This window comes from Pinus tabuliformis, chromosome 5_1 (assembly GCF_031772625.1).
Source record: "Pinus tabuliformis cultivar Carrire ecotype Pingquan chromosome 5_1, CPIR1, whole genome shotgun sequence".
Taxonomy (NCBI): Eukaryota; Viridiplantae; Streptophyta; class Pinopsida; order Pinales; family Pinaceae; genus Pinus; species Pinus tabuliformis.
In genome coordinates, this window is record NC_142305.1 from 643,974,098 (window position 1) to 643,980,072 (window position 5,975).

General features: G+C 34.5%; 1 non-coding gene across 1 annotated transcript; it reads left to right on the forward strand.

Moving 5' to 3' along the window:
* The first annotated feature begins 5,567 nt into the window (after positions 1-5,567).
* LOC149166637 (U6 spliceosomal RNA) lies at positions 5,568-5,668 on the forward strand. Its single transcript, XR_016261029.1, has one exon. It is a non-coding gene; the product is annotated as a U6 spliceosomal RNA (small nuclear RNA).
* Positions 5,669-5,975: the final 307 nt, after the last annotated feature.

The window sequence follows — 5,975 nt, forward strand, 5'->3', positions numbered from 1 at the left end:
CTCAAGGCATCTATAACTTTGTTTGAAGTTCCAGACCTATGCTTCAAAACAAATGTATAGCTTTGAAGGAACTCAACCCATTTAGAATTACTTTGATTCAACTTACCTTGATTGTTGATATATTGTAATTCCTTGTGATTAGTGAACAAGACAAATTACTTAGGCAACAAATAGTGTCTCCACTTCTTCAAAGCCTGCACAATAACATACAATTCCTGATCATATACATAATACTTCTTCTTGGCTTTATTCAAATTCTCACTGAAGATTGCTATTGGTCTACCTACTTGACTCAAACCCACTCCAATGTCCCACTTGCATCATGGTCAACTTGGAATACTTTATCAAATTTTGGAATTGCCAAAATAGGTTTCTCTATCACCTTCCTTTTTAGATCTGCAAATGCTTTCCATGTTGCTATTGTCCATTTAAAATTCCCCTTTTCCATGCACTCAGTAAGAGGTGCACAAATTTGGCTAAAATTCCTAATGAATTTCTAGTAGAAGTTTATCAATCCATGAAAGCTCCTCACCTCAAAAGTAGGTTGAGGTGTTAGTCATTCCAAGATAACCTTCACCTTTCCAGAATCCATCTTCAATCCTTCCTTGGAAATCACAATTCCCAAGTATACTAACATGTACATTTATTCCAATTGATCAACAACTTCTCTTCCTTCAACCACTGCAACACTTTCCTTACATGCTCCAAGTGCTCCCCTTTGTTTTTTCTAAAAAATAAAATGTCATCCAAGTATACCACAACAATTTTTCCCAATAATGGCTTCAAAAGCTCATTCATGAGCCTCATGAATGTGCTTGGGGCATTGGTCAGCCCAAATGGCATAACCAACCATTCAAATAATCCATCTTTCATCTTGAAAGCAATCTTCCACTCATCATCTCCCTTGATCTGGATTTGATGATAACTGCTCTTCAAGTCTATCTTTGTGAAATATGTAGCCCCACTCAAATAGTCCATAATATCCTCCATCGTTGGAAAAGGAAATTGATACTTGATGGTAATACTATTAATGGCTCTAGAATCTGTGCACATTCTCCATTCACCTGTCTTCTTTGCAGTCAATATGTTGGTACAACACATGGAATCAAACTTTCTCTTATCAATCCTCTATCAAGCAACTCCTGTACCTACTTATTTACTTCCTCATTCTCTGCTGGGGTCATCCTATAAGGTGCCTTGTTTGGTAATCTTGATCCAAGAATCAAGTCAATTTGATGAGAAATACTTCTCACGGGAGGTAGTCCTTTTGGCAATTCATCAACAACAATCTCCTTGAATTCATCTAACAAGGATTTAATTTATGTCAAGATGGTTTCTAATTTCACTTCCTCTGGAACAACCTTTGGAATCACTGCTAAACAAAATTTTTCCTTTCATTCCTCATGTACAAACTCCTTGGCTGAACACAACATGATATTGTTGTTACACGTGCTGGTACTTCCACAACTTCCTGTTGTTACAACTATATTTTCCAGCATTGGGGTGAGTTTGTACCGTTGTCCATCTTTCTTGAACTCATATGTATTCTCTCGGCCATCATGGTGATTATTTTTTTCAAACAACCATAATATTCCCATAAGTATGTGGCATGCATCCATGTCAACCACATCACACAATACTTGCTCCTGAAGACTGCGAATTTGAAATTCACCAAGTATTTCTCAGTAATAGCCACCTACTGTCCCTTTTGTAACCATGAGATTTTGTAAGGATTTGGATGGACTAAACTCTTGAGTTTCATCTTGTCCATGACTTCAGTGGACACTAAATTCTCTGTACTTCCACCATCTATAACTAAGTTACAACACTTTCCTTGAACCTTACCTTTAGTTTTGAAAATTTTCCTTGTTTTTTCTGTTTCTTCCACTATCCTCTTCTCAGGCTTAAGCAGTACTATGTGAAACATCAAGTTTTCTCCTGAGCTTTGTCCTTCTGGGAACTCAGATTTCTTATGTCCTTCAACTCCACAATGATAACAAGTAATTACATACTTTCCATTTCCTCTTATGAGAATTCTTTCGCCTCTTCCAACACTATTTCCACCTCTACCACCTTGGCCACTGGTGGATTGTTCTTTCTCTTTACTGCCTCTAACAGTCCCTGCCTTACCTTTGCCTCTAAAACCTCCTCCTCTGCCTTTCTGTTGTGTATTTCCTATTCAGCTTTTCCTATATTTTCAAGGCAATGTGATAGGCTTCATCAACAGTTTAGAAATAATGTATACTCATATAGGCTTGAATCAAGTATTTTAGTTCGATCACATAACTTGTGACTTTTTGGAATTATGGTTCTTCTATACTAGATCGAAGTGACACTCTAAAAAACTCTTCGGTGTACTCACGAAAAAAGGTCTCCTTTTTTCTTAGATTCTAGACTTGTTTATAGAAATTATGCTAGTAATCAACATGCATAAATTTCTCCTTGATCTTCATGACCATCTTATTCCAAGTCTTGATATTTTCTCGCTGATTATATATTGTCATTTTGGAGCATATCCCACCACAGTGTAGCATGACCTTTCAACTTCGTAATGGAATTTTTTACCCAATTTGGATCCTGAAAATTTTCATACTTAAAGTATCTTCTAAGTTTTATAATTCAATCGATGAGCACATCAACTCTCAGAGTACCATCATAATAGGATACTTCAACTCTTGTTGTACCTCTATTGGTAAAATATGAAATCAACCTCAAGGATGGGTCTCTCTCCTCAGCCTCCTATTCTTCATCTATTTCTTCTTTAGGATCCAAATCTACCTCTAGATATCCATTTCTTCTATGCTCCAACTCCTCTATTCTTTGTCTTAACTCTTCTAGCTCTCAATTTCCTGCACCTCCTCGTGTTGCTCCAATTCTCCTGGTCGACATCCTTACAAGTTATAAATGTCTCACCAACATCCACAAACCTCAACCCAAGTTTTGTGACTCAACTTGTACCTTAAACACTCTTTTTGTGCAACCACCGAATAAGGTTTTCGACTTCCCTATTACACGAAGAAATTCAAGGTGCAATCCCAAAATGAATCCCACTCTAATATCACTTGACACAATCTAAGGTTTCGGTAGCTTTCACAACACCTACAAAATATGGATCTCTATTACAGAGCGCACAACCCATATTGTTGGAGTTTGGCTACTAAATTAATTAATTCAAGGACTAAATCACAGGACACAAGAAATGAGTAATTCGAGTCTAGTCACGAGAACACAAAAAGGATTCACATACTTTTTTTTATTCATTCAAAATGTGTTGTTACAGATATGAATATAAATCTAAGATTGGGGTCCTTGGAGTACTTGAAATTCCACGATGTTACATAGCAATACCATGCACAAAAACCAAACACCTTTTCTAGGTCGTACAACAACCAATTGCATTCTCTGAAAATCATGCAACAACCAAACCAACGCCAACAATCCAAGAGGTAGAAGTCCAAGAGCTGAGGTGAACTCACAAAAAACCAATAGGCCAAAATCAAAAATCCCCTTTTATTTTGTGTTCATGGAATTTATCCTCATGCAATTGACCTCTTCGTATTCCACTAAAACAAATTGTTTCCCCTACCGCTAACTACTTCACCTTCTAGAACTGAGTCGATTCATTTCCTTTCAATGTACAGACAAACCAAATTGGTAACCTCTGTTTCATCCTCATAGTGCATCCAATAGTGGCTATCATGTAGCAACGTAACTAAATGACTTCCAATTTTGGATGTGTCAGCAACTCCACACATCAGGAGTATCAGCACACACTCCTAGGAGTATCAACAACTCGAGAGTAGTCGTTGCTTTGATACAATGTAGCTACAAGACAAACAACAACTACCAGTTGGGTATATCAAAAACTAATATGATAGGTGTATCATCAACTTCAACCACATGGGAGTAACATCACTTATTACAAACTCGATGGAAACTTGTATTTTCTTTTCTTGGTTGATGAGGATTGCCCGAGGCTAAGGATGCTCCTGCATCATATTATGTGTTGTCAATACTACCATTTGTTATCAATTATGGACACCAAATGGTAGTGACAAGTGGAATGGTGATAAAAAACTCATGCACAAGGGATGGGCCAACTTGTCATTTCACAAATTCTGCCAAAGAGGGGAGAGCAAGTTGTGAAATTGCCTAGAATTTCTAGAAAAAGCATGGAGGTCAGCATACCCATGTTGTACAATAAAAGAACTTACACTCATGAGGATTTGGTTATCTGCCTAGTGAATAATGGTTGGAGGGATAATTCTAATGTTGTTTCACCTCATGATCAATCACACTAGCTAAGTCTTCTCTAATTGCCTCTAGGCTACACAATAATCATAAATTTCAAAGGAAGTGAAACATGAGAGAGTCACACATTTGTGAGATTTGTGACCATGTCATATTAGGTTCCCATAATGATATGAGGTTAAATAGAGTTAGGAAGAGGAAGTATATTTAATGGGGCGGGCTCATCATAGGAAGGAGACAGTAAAAATAATAGAATTAGACAAGGAGGATGTTCCTATGGCTCATAGATTCATTGTGTAATTCATGCGACATAACAAGGGTCAAGTGGGTGTTAATATTGGCCTAGAAGGAAAGAAATGCATAAAGGATAGCAAGTTGTTTTAATTATAAGAACAAAGATGCCTTTGTCTAATGATGCAAAGGATAGAAATAATAATTAGAAAAAAAACAAAGGAGCCACTAGAAGCTCCAAAATTGATGAGGAACTATTAGACACATCGTTAATAAAAAGTTTTTTAGAAGAAAAAATATCCAAATAATCCTTTACTTTGGATTTGTATTTACATACTAAGGAGCTCTTTGCCTACCATATAGGTCATGTGGAGGAAGATAACAACCCAACATTACAAGAAAATTGAAAAGAAATACAACCACAAAATGATAAATATCATATTTTATGATAAGTGCTTCGTAGATTAAACATAAGTTTTAAAGTAAAAACAAATAAAGGAAAAAAAATAACCAAAAAAAACAAACAAACACCTCATCTTAATAAATAAAAATACAACTAAATAACAAAAACTTAAACTAAACTTCCCTTTTTAACATGTATCTTTTATTTATTTTTAATATATTTTAAAACAAATATGATCCTTTCCATCTATTTTATATAATAATTAGTAAAACCATAAACAAAACATATTTACTTTATTTTTATAACTTCACTTTTCTTTCTTTTATAAATCCAAAAACTCAATAACATACCAATAATCTTAAATTTTGTCTTTGAAATGGCATAAACTAAAAGCTTATGAGTACCCATAAAACTTCTACTAAATCTTCTTACCCCTCGCGTTATAAAATAAACCCAGTCTTACTTTAAAAGTAAATAAAAAAATATATCAAATTATATCTTTTTCTTCTTGTATTCATCTTATCATGAACCAAGTTACCATAATTATGTGATAAAAAAACCTATTTATTTTTCAAAAATATATTTAAATATTAACTTTTAAATATGATTAAGTTTAATTATTCAGATGATGATGATGTTGTTATAGTAAATGGTTAATCTCTTTATTCTCAAATAATAATATATCTTCAAAGAAATATGATAAAATTGGAATAATATAAAGAATATTAGCATGGCCCTTGCACAAGGATGACATGCACAAATCAAGAAATGATCCAAATTTGTTCAATGCATCAAAAATGTTTTTGACTATGTTTCATGCTACCATATTTATAGGGAATGGAATACAACATTAGAATCTCTCTCTGAGGAAGGTGCTTTTCATAATATGAGAGTATAGAAAATTTCTGAACAATTAGAGGATGATGCTCAGACTTACTTCCATAGACCTTTAAATGAAGGCCTTTTAGAGTCTTAGTAAAATGTAGGATGAGAATATATGCTACTGTCTTTTGAACTTTTGATATCTTGCTCATGATTAGATGATGACAAATCAATTAGTACAACTTTATGCAAATTTAAACGGTTATGT